Here is a 16,412-nt window from a genome sequence, read left to right as displayed (position 1 = left end):
ACATTCAACCCCAACATCATCAATAAGGCTGTTAAAGACCCCTGCCTGAAACATTGGAGAGCTGCTGTTCATCAAGGTAGCCCAGGAGTGGGGAACGTTTGGCCCTCCAGATGTTGCTGAACTACAGCGACTACCAGCCCTAGCAAGAATGGTCATTGACCAGAGATGGTGGAAGCATCTTTTGCTCTTCCAGCAACTGCTGGAGGGCCGTAGATTCTACACACCTGATGTAGATAATGCTGACCTAGATGGACAAATGCTTTGACTCAGTGTAAGGCAGTTTCTCAAATAAGCATTGGGGGATGTTCCCTACAAGGCATAGTCCATGTATTGCTAGGAGTTCTTGCACACTTCACTATCATACTGCTGGCCTGATTTTGTCTCCTAGCGGATCTCTTAGGGAAACTCTAGTCAATAAATCAACTGCCCTTTTATTCTGCTTCCCATTTCTTAACAAGCTACTGGTCCGTAGGATGACCTCTTTTCTTATTCCACAATTGGGAAGCTTAATCAGAATGTACAACCCTTTATGACACCTTTATACTGCTCAGAAATGGAGGGATCCCACCCAATCTGTTGTATTTTGAGTTGTGGCCACAGCACCATGCTACCTCAATATGCACAGAACATAACTACAGCACAGCATGCCAAGCCCATGAGGCACCATAACACAGGATGAAAGCACACAGCTCTCAAGAGACCCCAGGAAGGAATCCAATACCACAAATTGGACACAATGCACACACAATGCACACAATGACTGCAGCTCCTGGGCTCAGTAATCTTCCCTCTGACAACTCACAGGACCAATGCTCTCATTTCTTGCTAGGGGGACAAGTGGGCAATAGGATGCTGGACTAGATGGGCAACCAGTCTCACACACAAGGCTCCTCTTGTCTTCTAACACATCTGTGGGACAAAGAAACCCAAATGTTCACATTATTATGATCAGGCTGCTAACCAGTTGCTTGAGTTTACTACAGCAGTGGTCACTTAACCATGACAGGTTCTTCACTCAATAGGCTACACCAGAACTCTCTCTCTCTCTCTCTCTCTCTCTCTCTCTCTCTGGGGCACCCACCCATCATAGCTGCCAAGTTCTCCTTTTTTTAAGGGAAATTCCCTTATGCTGAATAGGCTTCCTCGCGAGAAAAGGGAAAACTTGGCAGCTATGCCACCCATGAAGCAGATAACCAAGTTCAAATGGAGCTACCAACAAAGCAATATTTTCCAGCATCCAATGAATAAATCAAACAAATAAACTATCCATAGTTCAAACAGAGCTACAAATAGTTTGGATTAGGAATTTTTTTAATGGCATTGTCATAAATTTACAGATTTACTCCTATTTGATTAAAAAATCCCCAAAATAAAACTCCATCCCTATTTCAAGCAGTCCCTTTAAGAAGAAGAAGAAAACGAGTTTAAGACATATGGAGTGTTAACAGAGCAAAATCATGGCAAATTGCTCAGTGTGTCTGAAAAGCAGGTTCAGCTGCAATCAATAGTTTATTGAGCACATTGTCTGATCACCGTGGCCAATGCAGATCTATTCAGCTTCTTGCCCCACTCCTTCCAGAGTGACCAAAACATAAGAGGCTGCATGGATGGACTTTGGACATGACATATATACTCAGCTTCTGGGAAGTTGATTCTCACTGGTTGATCTTAAATAGCAACATGTTTAAATAACAGTACCCATGGATAATCTCATGGTTGGGGGTGGGGGGATGACAAAGAAACAAAGAAACACAAAACCCCTCTTTCCCACCAAGTAACATAGAAACATCAGTAGGAATGTAGCTTTACATATTTAACAAACTTTTTTTTAGCATAGCTAACACTTGCATCTCAACAATATGTTGAACAAATGTTTCCTAATAAAATTCAACCATCGAGACAGGATGGAGCCGCATTCAGCCAGCCCAGATGAAACACTGTTACCATTTTACTCATAATCGTGACATACCATACTTTATGTAACTATTCTTGCCAAAAAACAGAAAAGAAACCTCAGAAAACATCCAAAATTTAGCAACCAGCCAAATTCTTCCTGCCATGATCAGATTTATCACCAGTCCCTCATTACTTTTGTTAAATGCATTTCTTTGATCATTCACAAATACCTTTTTTTAAAGCTTCCATTTCAAATTTCCTTAGAATGTCTGTCTCTCTTTATGCTGCAGGCAGCTTCCTACTTTTTTTTGTTTTTGTTTCTAAAAACCAATCTTTAGTATGCGATGTTGAGGCAACTGGGAAAAAAAAGATTCCAACTAGAGGCATGCATGCTTCCTGCACTGCCTGTTTTTCACATAAGCAGGATAGAAAAGAAAGAGGTTTTGCAGGAATAGTTCCTGGGAAATGCAATGAAAGTGCTATGGGGGCTTTCGCACATCAGCAGCATGTCACTGCCTAAATGACCCAGTACAGCCATGGTTCAGCCTGCAGTTTCCTATTTATAATGTGGGCAGGGAAGCCCTCCCACTCCCCGCTCCCCAATGTGAAACCTGTCAGGGTCAAATAAACTGAATAAGCACATCCATGATCTGTAACCCACCCTCCCTGTAAAGACATGCCCCGGGTCCCCAAGCATCAGTGAACCATAACACGCTAAAAAACCAACAACCTGTGGCTAGGATTCCTTTGATCTGCACTGAGAATCAAACTGCTCTTGATGCTTAGTGCACACACTTACTTGCCAGAGTTCTTCAATACGTGTTTCCTATTGATTTCTTTTAGCTAATTGGGTAGTTCTACTGGAATCCTGTACACTGCTTCAGTGGCAGCAAAGAACTTTAAGCGGGATTGCCACCATAATTAATGGGGAAGGGTAAATATTAGAGTTAATACGGACAGGGGAGATGTTTTGAAGAACCTTAATGGAGATAGCTGGGAGGCAAGAGGCAGCTTCATTTAAAAATTGAGATGCAGGTATTAATCATCTAGCCAAGTTACTGGACCAATACTTTCAGACCTACTTTTAATATATACCTGTCATAGATTAATGTTGTGATATTTTTTTTAAAACAAATTGTAAAAGACCCATATTCCTGATAATCAGCTATGTTTGCAGCAACGGTTGAAGAGTTTTTGAGGACTATCTTGCAGGGGACTGAAAAAGTTTCTAACATATATTAAGAAAACAAGAAGGACTCTTATTGCTACAAGAATAATTTGTCTGATCTTATGCGTGTTTATTCAGAAATATTTTTCACTGAATCCAGTGGGACTGACTTCCAAATAAGTATGTATAGGATTGTTGTGATAGTAAAATCTCTTCCTTGGCTGTGACCCATTAGAATATATTGTCAAATGATACCTATTCTGATCTTGTCTGCATATGCAGACCATGAAGGGGTTATAAAGGCGAAAGTCTTGAGGCTATAGAATGCACTAACCATGTATCATAGGAGAATAGGAAAACATGGCAAACTGACATACTGAGTCAGTTTATCAGCCCATCTAAATTGGTATTGTCTTACTGGGGAGCTGGTGGGGTCAGTGGGTCAGATCCTTATCTCCTTCTCCACAGGCCAAATTAAGCAGGGGGCAGTGCCAGCCTGTCAGGGGATCACCAGGAGCCAGCAGAGAGCCTGGTGAGGCGGTGCCAAGGGTCAGAGAGGCAGGGAGCTCTGTGGAGGGAGAGGTCTCAGATGCTAGGGACACTGATCAGCACTTGAGTGGCTCAGGAGGGGAGTTACAGGTAGGTAGCCGTGTTGGTCTGAGTCGAAGCAAAATAAGAAAATTCCTTCAGTAGCACCTTAAAGACCAACTAAGTTTATATTTTGGTATGAGCTTTCGTGTGCATGCACACTTCTTCAGATATCTTCTTCAGATCTTCTTCAGATCTTCTTCAGGTATCTGAAGAAGTGTGCATGCACACGAAAGCTCATACCAAAATATAAACTCAGGAGGGGAGGTAAATCTTCGTCATCACCCCGTCTCCTCAACAACGCAGGGATCTAAAGCGCAGAGAGGAGAGGAGGAGACTAAGGGCACCCAAGATACTTTCCTGGAGGAGGTCCCGACAATCGCCACTTCTGGAATCTGACTCAGAGTAAACGGACATGAGAACTTTAGCTCTGTGTTGTATATAGTTGTATAATGAAACGCTGTACATTTGTACCCGTGGAGTCAGTAGTTGTCACTTGTGGAAAGTACAACCAGCGTCCTCACCCACCCACCTGCCAATTACATCACAACCATCACCGACTTTGCAGATGATCAGCAGATAATTGTTGGGCCTCTAAATTCTGTAGGGTACATTGAATGAGCTATCAAAGCCCCAACAATCAGCTTCACAGGCAAAACAGGTTGTCTGACATTATTGTGATTTAAGGTAACTGAAAGGTAGGCCTAACCTGCGTTGAGGTTGTTGAAGTGGTTTTTATATAGGTCAATGGCCCACATAACTGGAGATGTCTCTAAAATGTGAGAACCATTTGACCTTTTTTCTTTCCTTTCTATCAGGGTGGGTTCTCTCTTTTTTTGGCATGGTCTCTTTGTGTCTTCCCCTCCCTCTCCAGAAATTTAGACGGACCTACAGTATGAAGTACGGCTTGTACCTATTATGATAGCAAAAACCTCCTGGCAGACCTTAAATGATTGTTGTAATGGATAGACAATAAACTAAAGAATATTTCTCTGAAGGAAATTAAGGAAACGAAGTATAATAATATGATACTGTGTAAAAATTGACAAATGAGACTTAGTTTTTTTAGAACAATCAGAAGTTTATTTTATCCTTCTTACTTTCATTCTTTATTTTCTTTTCCTTTCTCTTTTTATTTATTTATTGTTGTATTTTTTCATGTGTAGTGTTTGTGCATAAACTGTAATACAGCATATTGTTGTGTAAATATGTGTTGAATGTTTAATAAAGATTTTTTTTTTAAAAAAGTATGGCATGTAAGGAGGGCAGAAAAGAGAAATGTTAATTAAGTGCTTCACAACTAGAATAAAACACATGAGCATCAAAGCCCCACCCCCAAGGAGCAGACAGTCAGTCACCTTTCTGCTGCTTACCAGGAGGTAGAGAGGGGGGGTAGTGAGGCAGTGGGGAGGTTGTTGTTCAGTTGTTTAGTCGTGTCCGACTCTTCATGACCCTATGGACCAGAGCACACAAGGCACTCCTGTCTTCCACTGCCTCCCACAGTTTGGTCAAACTGAGGTTAGTAGCTTCGTGAACACTGTCCAACCATCTCGTCCTCAGTCGTCCCCTTCTCCTTCTGCCTTCAATCTTTCCCAACAGCAGCATCTTTTCCAGGGAGTCTTCTCTTCTCATGAGGTTGCCAAAGTATTGGAGCCTCAGCTTCAGGATCTGTCCTTCCAGTGAGCACCCAGGGCTGATTTCCTTCAGAATGGATAGGTTTGATCTTCTGGCAGTCCAAGAGTCTCCTCCAGCACCAAAATTCAAAAGCATCAATTCTTCTTCGGCGATCAGCCTTCTCTATGGTCCAGCTCTCACTTCCATACATCACTACTGGGAAAACCATAGCTTTAACTAAACGGGCCTTTCGTCGGTGATGTCTCTGCTTTTTAAGATGCTGTCTAGGTTTGTCATTGCTTTTCTCCCAAGAAGCAGGCGTCTTTTAATTTTGTGACTGCTGTCACCATCTGCAGTGATCATGGAACCCAAGAAAGTAAAAGCGGGGGAGGTTGGTATGGTGCAAATACACAAGCAGGAGCACTAGATTCAATCTTCCAGTGTATGTAGCATGCTGACCTTGCCTGTCTCAGTAAGCAGAAGCAATGTGACCAACCGGAGGTCAGGTGAGCAGCACTGCCCAATCACATCATCATCTATTGCCCCACCCCAGATTCAGTTTAGGTTGTGGAGCTTCTCATCTTTCAGAGAAATGATGAGGTGAGCATAGCAATGCATAATAATAATAATAATAATAATAATAATAATAATAATAATATATTTATACCCCACTCTTCCCAGTCCAGGAACCTGGGCTCAGGGCAGCCAACAACAAATTTAAAACACTTAAATGTAATACAACATAAAAGCAGCATAAAATACAGTATAAAAGCATGGATAACAATAAAATTCAAAGTTCAAAAATCAATTTGGGGGAAATCCATCCAATAAACATTAGATAGTCACCAGGGCTAGTTGGCTAAATTAGTCCTACTTGGGCCAGTGAGGAGGCCAGGGGAGAATTAGCTGTGGGGTCCCAGAGCGGGTAATCTTCATAAAAAGGAGGGGAGGGGAAGAGAAGGGAAATAAAAGATCAGGTTGAGTTCAAATTAAAGGCCAGACAGAATATCTTTGCCTTACAGGCCTGGCAGAAGGAGGTTAAATCCTGTAGGGCCCTAGTCTCATGGGACAGAGCATTCCACCAGGTCAGAGCCATCAATGAAAAGGCCCTGGCCCTGGTGGAGAATAGTCTGATTTCCTTGGGGCCCGGGACCTCTAAACTATGGTTATTCATGGACCTTAAGGTCCTCTGCGGGGCATACCAGGAGAAGCGGTCCTGTAAATCAGCGTTTCTCAACCACTGTTCCGCGGCACACTAGTGTGCCGCGACGTGCAGCAACGAGAAGGGCGATTTGCATTGTCACGTGCCTGGCGGCCGCCAATAATCATCACTGACCCACCGGAAAGGAAGCCGGCCGGGTCATGATGCGGGGCGAGCGCAGCTCTCAACAGCCACCACCACGGGAGAGTAGTTTTAGACAAACTTAAAGAAGCTGGCTGGATGAGCTCAACCTGAAACTTGCTGAGCAAAGGATTGTGCTGGCAGAGAAATCAGCGGCTTGTGAAGCCTTATTACAGGAGATTGCAACCAACACAGCAATTGGCAAGTGTTTCTTACAGTCATAATTATATAGTCAATATAGGGCGGCACAGAGTTAAATTTTTTAACTTTTTTAATGGTGGTGTGCCTCGTGATTTTTTTCATGGAACAAGTGTGCCTTGGCCCAAAAAAGGTTGAGAAACACTGCTGTAAATAAGAGGCTCAAAGACATATAAAGGAAATCAGGCAAGTGCTCAGATCTCATCTTGCATTCTGAAAATAGTGGTTCTAGATTTTCAGTGAGTTGTTTTTGCTCCCTTTTTCGATCTTCATTTATAGATGGGGAAGACAGACAACACAATCAACACCTTTAGAGGGCATATGAAAGGTCGTGTTGCTGCAGCTCAGTCTGTAAACAATGACAAAAATAGGTGAGAAGCTTTCTTCCTTCAGATAATAAGCAAGTGTCTTGGTGGGGTCTAGAGGAGGAGGAGGAGCCTACATGTTTAGCTAGGCTTGCTTTGAGTGGTAGTCAACACATAAAGGCCAAGCACATACAGCAAAGCATAAGCCTATTGGAGGCATAGTTTATCTTTGTCATGTATCAATGGAGCTGGCCTTTATTTGAAAAGCAATCCCATTAATGATATTACTGATGCTGAAGTTCTTCAGTATAGTCAAAAGGAATCTATAGAGTCCCCTGCATTGAAGGGCGCTTTTTTGCACATTTAATATAGGTTCAAAAATACCAATATTGATCCTTCATTTATCAGATTACTAAAACGAACAAGATAAACAACCAAAGAACACAGACCCTAGAGCTTTTAACAGAAATCTAAGACTTAAAAACAACAACCCAAAGCTATGGTGAAATGTTAACCAAAATATATTGTTTTCGTCAGGCAGGTGTTTTCTCTTTGAACAAACTGGGGATGGAGAATACCTTTTTTTTTTAAAAAAAGCAATCAGATACTGCTCAAAAGCCCCAAAGCAGATTTTGTTCCTTGCTCTCCCCCTTCCCCCCTTTTTGGAATTTTTTCAGCCCCATCTGTTTATTTTCTATTTAGCAATCATAGTAAAGCAGATAGCCAGGCTATAAAGATCCGAGAACAGGTGGAACAGGGAGATAATCTGCAAGGCACAATGTTATTATGTTCTGAAAATATAGCATCTCTGATTTGATAGCTTGATGGAAACCTAATTTGCCTGGCTTTATTTATGTATGTGTGCATTTGTTTTAATAGATATACTTTCCATGTCAGGGAAAATGCACATTAGTGGTCAAATACATCTGAAGGGAGCCTAGGCAGACCAAATGTCAGAGAAAATTATTATCAGCAGTTAACCATTTCCCGCCCCCACCCCATACCCTCAGTTTGTTGAAATGTTATAGTCTGTGAGTTTAATATATAGTGTCCAAAATGAAGTAGTATTTCTTCTTGTAGATTTGGCATACAACAGTTACTGTTGGGGTGGTGGTGGTGGTTTTCTGCCAAAAGCTGTAGTTTTTAATTCTATTATTTATAGTCTGTAAACATGGTGGGCTTGTGTTTAAGTGCATATTATCCTTAAAACAGGGTTATATCCATTGTTGGTCTTACTCAGAGTCTTCCCTTTGAAATTAATGTCCATGTATTAACTAAGGTTCTTTCATTTCAGTGGGTCTACTCTGAGTAGCTTCCCCTCACTTGAAAGCAAGAGTGGCTATTGTCAGTGGACTAAAGCTTGGAGAAAATGATATCCAGTATGCAATTGCTGTCATTTCTGGAAGGTCCTGTTCCCAATGGAATAGGAATGGAGAAGGGTTTGAGATCCCTTGGTATGTTGATGGTGCTATATGAATAAAACAGTAGGAATGCTAGTCAACATTGCTCCGACCACAATTACTCTGGCTAAAATTACCATATGGAGCACTGTACCATAAAACCATCCTAGAATCATAGAATCATAGAGTTGGAAGAGACCACAAGGGCCATCCAACCCCCTGCCAAGCAGGAAACACCATCAAAGCATTCCTGACAGATGGCTGTCAAGCCTCTGCTTAAAGACCTCCAAAGAAGGAGACTCCACCACACTCCTTGGCAGCAAATTCCACTGCCGAACAGCTCTTACTGTCAGGAAGTTCTTCCTAATGTTTAGGTGGAATTTTCTTTCTTGTAGTTTGAATCTGTTGCTCCGTGTCTGCTTCTCTGGAGCAGCAGAAAACAACCTTTCTCCCTCCTCTATATGACATCCTTTTATATATTTGAACATGGTTTTGAATAAAACAGTAGGAATGCTAGTCAACATTGCTCCGACCACAATTACTCTGGCTAAAATTACCATATGGAGCACTGTACCATAAAACCATCCTGTTAGCACAGGGATTCTATGCTGAAACAGGACTTCCTGTCCAGGGCCAGCTCTAGGTATAGTGCCAGTGGTGTGGGGTGCCAGGCCGGCAGGCGGGGCGCAGCACGACGAAGCCGTGTGGAAGCCATGCTGCGCGCTGCGAGGGCAAGGGCGCCGGAGCGATCTCCGCACCTCAGCGCCAGGGCGCCTGACCTACTTGAGACTGCCCTGTTCCTGTCCCTCTCCTCTCCCCATGTGCCTCCATTCCCAATATCTTCTGGAGGATTGAGGAAAACCCCAAAACAGATTGGGGAAGAGAGGAGAGGAGAGGAGAGAGGAAATCTCATTGTTGAGGCAGAATCAGTCACACTACTTTATTCTTAAACTGAATACAATGCTATCTGGTTTTGTTCTTGTTTATTAAGATGCTTTGATTTAAATCTTTTAAGAAAAGTGGGATTTTAAAATAAAACCAAATAATAAATAGAACAACAGCCCCTCATCCTTTGTTCTGAAAATGTCTATTGTTAATGGATATTGTTAAGGTAGCCCAATAGTTAATATAATTGTGCTCATGTACGTTATTCAAAATGTAAACAACAAATGCTTATTGAAAATAATCATGTCACTGCCATCAACTAAACCCGGGCCAATTTTTGAAAATCAAAACAGCTAACCTGTTTTTGTTTTTTTACAACACATTGTACGTGCTCACTCCTGAAAACATTCCATTTTATTAGAAGCAATGTCTACCACCCACACATCCTGAAGAAAAGCCAATAAACCACTCAACTTCCAATGTGCCTGGTGTGCCCCTTCCAAGTTCATGGATTTATTAGAAAGGCTTTGATTATCAAAAGTAGCAAACTAATTTGTTCTGTTGAGAAATGAGTGTTCGTCTGGTTTTGAGAACCTGCAAAGGATTCTCACAATTGGGCCTGTAAGTCAAATGAAAATCTGAGTTGCTTCAACAGATTTTTTTTAAAATAGCATTTAATGTTATACTGTGAAGAAACTGTTGATGGCTAGATCAGTATGACACAATGAGCTGTGCGGCAGAATCTTCATGTGCAATTTGCATGACATTCCTATAATCTGTGATATCCTATTCCACTACCCCTCTCTCATTCTTCCGTACTGTTATTTCCTTTGAGCTGGGCTAACCTTGAGCTGTTTCAGTATGACTTTTGAAGTTGAGTACAGTCATACCTCATGTTATGTCTGCTTCAGGATGCATCTTTTCGGGATACAGATGTGCCGAACCCGGAAGTGCTGAATTATATCACGTGCCTGTGCAGACGCGGTGCGTCAGGATGCGACCTTTTCATGTTGCGAACGGGCCTCTGGAACGGACCCCATTCACAACCAGAGGTACCACTGTATTGTTGTATACAATTCTAATCTCTGAGGGATGAAAGATTCCAAGAGCTTACCCCAGGATTCATGTTTCCTTTGGAATGAGGCACAGAGAGACTGTGGCGTCTTTATGATATATGGTTTATTCACACATATATACAACCTGAATCTATGATGGTGGGGTTCGAAGCATTCACAGCCTTAGATCAAAAAAGAAATCAAACACCTCCCTCTCTCTCTGGCTTCCCAGCCTGCTGTTCTTCCAGCTTTCAGCTTCTAGCTCACATCACTCAACTCTTAACTCTGACCCTTGCTTTTCTACCAGCCACCTGGGGAGAGAGGACGATCTTTTTGTAGCCTGGCACAGATCCACTTACTTTGTTCCCTTAATGGCCCATTGCCTAGGCCAAGCATCCCCAAACTTTGGCCCTCCAGTGTTTTGGACTACAATTCCCATCTTCCCTGACCACTGGTCCTGTTACCTAGGGATCATGGGAGTTGTAGCTAAAACATCTGGAGGGCCGCAGTTTGGGGATGCCTGGCCTAGGCTCTCACCTCAGCAGGAATTTGAATTCTTGCTTTTAACACTTGTTGGATCCAGGAGTTAGAAGGGTCTCGGCATACAGCCTACTCTCTCTCCCCCTCCGCACCCCAGTATGTATTACGTATCATTTTCTGGCTGCTTCCAATTCTATTATGGGGAACAGAAAAGCAAAAGCACTGCTCTGTCATTAGAGAAAGGGGAGAGGACTCACACATTTTCTCTCCCCGCTGACACCTTTTCCCTCTTTCTCCCCCCCCCCGGGAAGCTTCCTCGATCCGATGCTGAGTGCCGACCCGGCAGGCTGCTTCCTTGATCTGGCGGCCTGCCGGGTCGGCGCTGATCAGCGCTGCTCGGAGCACTGGATCAAGGAGCCGGTCTGCAGAGTCAGCACCCAGCAGCGCCGCACGGAACCTCGCCTCCTCAATCCAACGTAGCTCTGACTCTGCAGACCGGCTCAGCAGACTGAGGCAGCGGCAGCGGAGGCGAGAGCGGGACAAGGCAGCGGAGGAGGAGGAGGAGAATGTGACGCGCGTCCAGCCAAGCGGCCGCCCAGCCAAGTGGCACAGAAAACTTTCCGCGTGCTGCTCACGCTGCTGGGACAACCCTCGGAGGAGCCGGGCAAAAGTGGGCAGGAGCCGCTGCCACCGCCGCCTGTTCCCGCGGATCCCACTCGAGGCGTCGCAGAGCCTCCTGTGCGTGGTGGGATCTTCTGGAGCCGGGCGCTGGAAGCCGGCCAAGGAGGCGTCGTCGTGGCTGCGGGCGGCCTGCGATGCACGCGTCTTGTCCCTGGAGCAAGGTGGCTGCGAGCGCAGCTCCAACCGGCTGGTGTGCTTTGCGGAGGGTAGTGGGCTCCGCCACGCCATGAGTGGAGGAGGAGGCAGCCGCGGGCGGCGGAGGGTGGAGCGGCAGGAAAGAAGTTTCTCGGGCTGGCTCTGGCAAGAAGTGGCTGCTGAAAATGGTGATCAGCCAGCTTAGCACAGCCCCCTTCCTCCTGTGGTCATGCATGCATGTGCAGCTGCTGCCCGCCCATTGGCTGGGGCCTGAAACACTTTGTGATTGGCTGCTATTGGCCTTTGCTAGTACAAGGAGGAGGGAGGGAGGAGGCGCCGCCATGGTGAGGGAGAGGGAGGAAATGGAGATGCGGGGGGGTGGCTCTCGCTGGAAAAAAAAAATAAGTGCAGAATGGCCATGCCGATTCCCAGACCTTTTGCGGGCCGAACTGGGAGGCCAATTGGGCCGCATCCGGCCTGCGGACCGTAGTCTGGGGACCCCTGCTCTATCCCCTCCATATGCACCACATTATTCTTCAAGGCACATGTTGGATGCTGTGTAAAAGTGGTTATTTGAATCTTCTCTAAGTGGAAACTGAACCTTTAAGGCTACTGTTCTATATTCACAATTACTTGGGAAGACAAACTCCAATTAAAGTAAATAGGGATTGTTTCTGCATGTGTGCGCACACACAAACACAGGATTTCACGATAAACTAATGAATTGCACATATTTATGGATCCCCCCCTTCTAAACAACCAACTCAAGGTAATGTATGCAAAATAAAATGAAAAACAGTTAAAAACATGGAAAGAGAAAATATATTTAAAACAAAGCTAAAACCATACATAAAACCACATACTTGTGGTAAAGACCCATTTATCCAGCAGGGAAAACTTGTCACAACAAAAATGTCTTCAGTTGTTTCCAGATTGATAGTGGTGTCCTTGACTTACTCCTTCATGAACAGGTGTACCAGTGCTTTAAAAAAAAACACCCAGGTGGCTTACTAGGATTTCTACTAGCCTGCAAGCTAAAATATATGCTGCAAATAATCTATAACTGTGCCAGTGGGATGTGGTTGTTGTTGTTATGGTTTTTGCTTATACCTTTTGTATAGCTCCACAAGAGAAACTAATTTTGGCCTGTTACCTTCAAGTGTCCTTGGCTAATCAGAGCAATTACCATATGTCTTCTGCACCATTGCCTTTCTTCTGATTGTTTTTCAGCAGGTCTGGTTCTCCGCTGACAACTCTCTGAACCTTGCATGGGAGAGAAGCATATGCATTTATTTAATTTATTCAGATGCAGAAACTTTGTTATATTAGAGGAATTCTACTGCCTAGCGATTGCGGAAGTGTCTGTTTATTTGGTAGATGGTTCCTGTGGGAGTTTATTTGGGTCCTGCATATTTGCTGCAAAACTCTGCAGACTGAATGAAAACTTCATAATGCAGCAATAGAGAAAAGGAAAGTAAATTTATTGTTTGCTGACAGCAAGCAGTGGCTCAGAGGATACTTCGAAAAGCTGAGCTCCTCGCCATGGTTGCCCAGAGGCTTATATACTTTATTTCAGGCTGACATACATGAATCATTACATATTCATTAGCTAATTGTTAAACCACACCCTTCCTCACTCCTTTTAATGTTAACTTCCCCCTTTCTCACATAAGCTCAATCATTCTTCACTATTCACTTATGAGGAACGGCTTAGGGAGCTGGGTATGTTTAGCCTGGAGAAGAGAAGGTTAAGGGGTGATATGATAGCCATGTTCAAATATATAAAAGGATGTCATATGGAGGAGGGAGAAAGGTTGTTTTCTGCTGCTCCAGAGAAGCGGACACGGAGCAATGGATTCAAACTTCAAGAAAGAAGATTCCATCTAAACATTAGGAAGAACTTCCTGACAGTAAGAGCTGTTCGGCAGTGGAATTTGCTACCAAGGAGTGTGGTGGAGTCTCCTTCTTTGGAGGTCTTTAAGCAGAGGCTTGACAGCCATATGTCAAGAATGCTTTGATGGTGTTTCCTGCTTGGCAGGGGGTTGGACTGGATGGCCCTCATGGTCTCTTCCAACTCTATGATTCTATGATTCTATTGTTCTGAACAGACTTTCTTGGTTCTTCTAAGCAACATTCCACAGATAAGATGAAGGGAGATTTGCAGTCACTGGTTAGTACAAAGAGAATAGTCTTCTAGCAAATGTCCATGGCCATGTGGAGGGGGAAAACATCCTGTTGTATGCAACAAACTGTTTCTCACAATATGGGGTTTCTCAGAATTATGGGGGCCACTGCTACATATTCATTCGGTCATCTGGTTTGCATGAATTGCCGAGATAAACCTCGGCTCAGTGAGACTACGAGGGCTTGGTGCTTGCAGGCACTTTGCTCTTCCCTGGGCTATTTCACTGTTGCACCACATTAAGCTAAACCATGGTTGGGTTAGCGCAGGGGTAGGCAACCTAAGGCCTGGGGGCCGGATGCGGCCCAATCACCTTCTCAATCCAACCTGTGGACGGTCCAGGAATCAGTGTGTTTTTACATGAGTAGACTGTATCCTTTTATTTAAAATGCATCTCTGGGGTATTTGTGGGGCATAGGAACTCGTTCATTCCCCCTCCCCTAAAATATAGTCTGGCCCACCACATGGTCTGAGGGACAGTGGACCGGCCCATGGCAGAAAAAGGTTGCTGACCCCTGGGTTAGCATGTTGTCTGATACAGAGTCATGGTTAAGCTCACTCCTCACTAGCTGCAAGCTGTACCCAAGGACAAGCAGACTGGGGAGTAGCAAAGTGGCTGTGAGCTCCTCTCTTGGGGCTGGCACACTCATGCAGTCTCACTAAGCCAAGGCGTTGCTTAGGGTGTCATGCAAAACAAGCCAGTGTGTCCAGTCCAACCATTGGGCACATTTTTCTTGAAAGTAAATTCCATTAAGCCCAATGCTTATCTCGCTTTACCTGCCGAGGGAGCCGACATTTGTCCGCAGACAGTGTTTCCGGGTCATGTGGCCAGCATGACTAAGCCACTTCTGGCGAAACCAGAGCAGTTCACGGAAACGCTGTTTACCTTCCTGCTGGTGCGGTACCTATTTATCTACCTGCACTTTGACGTGCTTTCGAACTGCTAGGTTGGCAGGAGCAGGGACCGAGCAACGGGAGCTCACCCCGTCGTAGGGATTCAAACCGCCGACCTTCCGATTGGCAAGCTCAGTGGTTTAGACCACAGTGCCACCCGCATCCTACAATAACAATAACCTGCCTTAAATTTCTGCTACTTCTCTACATGTGTACCAAACTGAAAATGGAAATAATACCATGGTTCTTCAAAACAAACAAAAAACAACAACCAACTAAAAAAGATTTTAAGGCATTTTATAATATAGAAGACTTGGATCAGGGTACCTGTAGCCCTCCAGATGATCCAATCACCCCAGACCATTGGACATAGTGGCTGGGGGTGACAGGAGTTAACAGGGCCAGCCCAAGACATTTTACCACCTAAAGTGAACCACAAAATGGCATCCCTTTCCCTCCCAGGGAAGAAGTGGTGAGTGAAGAGCAGTATCAGGAACAAGGGGGGGGGAGATAAAGATCTCCATTGGGATCTGTTTCCTCTGTGGATCCTGCCGTCTGAGGCAGTTGCCTTACCTTGCCTCATCATGTGTGGGCCAGCCTTGGGAGTTCATATCTACTCAAATGCCTTTCATTCCTCTCAACAAAGGGGGTTCACATTCCACATCATACCAAGGAGCCCGAGAGATTTATTATTTACTGTAGGGGTGGGGAAGCTACTTCCCTTCTGATCTAGAAACATCAAGGCCTGGCATATAAATGTATTGGCACACCTTTATTCTTATCTCCCAATGAAGCTTAAGGACTCAAAGGAAGCAAAACATTCCCCAACAGGAGTCACTGTTTCATCTCCCACTTTCTAGTAATTAGAGCATCAAGTGATCATGCCGGGCAACTTGTTTATAAGTAGTCACTGTTGTACATTTCTGAAATTTTGGGATAGGTCTGAAAGGGTGCACATCTCCTAAGTTTACTGAACACCATGCAGCTCAGACAATACATATTGACTTTGAAATTATTTCCACAGACCTCTATGGGACTTACTCTCATGTTAGTACCTGTAGTGTTATTTATTAAATCATCAAAAGTCCTATGATAGCATCCACCCCAACTCATATTTTAGATGCAAACAATTTATTTCTTCTGTGTTTTCATTGGTGATAGTACTTTCTAGGAGCAGGTAGGAAAAGATGTTGATAAAAAAAGTGAGATGCACAGTGAGTTTAGCTAAGAAATTGGTTCTGACAAGGACACACATCCTTTTATAAACATCTTTGAGCCCCCCCCCCAATAATAACCTTTATGAAATAAATAAAATTCATGTCTACCATTATTACCCCCAATGAAATTACATCCATCAATAGACCAATTTGTAGTATTATAACATTATTAAAGCGACAGTTTATCTGGATAAATTTGCTTGATATGTTCCCGGATAACTTTCTTTTTTCACTGCATCTTCATTAGCATTTTAGTAAATGTTTCTAGAAATACACACACAAACAATGGTTTGCACTAAGGTCCTCATAAAAATAAAAACCTTAATTATGTTATACGCCAGCAGATCAATGCACTAATTGAGTGGCAGTGCT

The sequence above is a fragment of the Zootoca vivipara genome, chromosome 2, assembly GCF_963506605.1.
Source record: "Zootoca vivipara chromosome 2, rZooViv1.1, whole genome shotgun sequence".
NCBI lineage: Eukaryota > Metazoa > Chordata > Lepidosauria > Squamata > Lacertidae > Zootoca > Zootoca vivipara.
The sequence above is the reverse complement of the archived record's forward strand: the minus strand, read 5'-3'. Positions refer to the sequence as shown.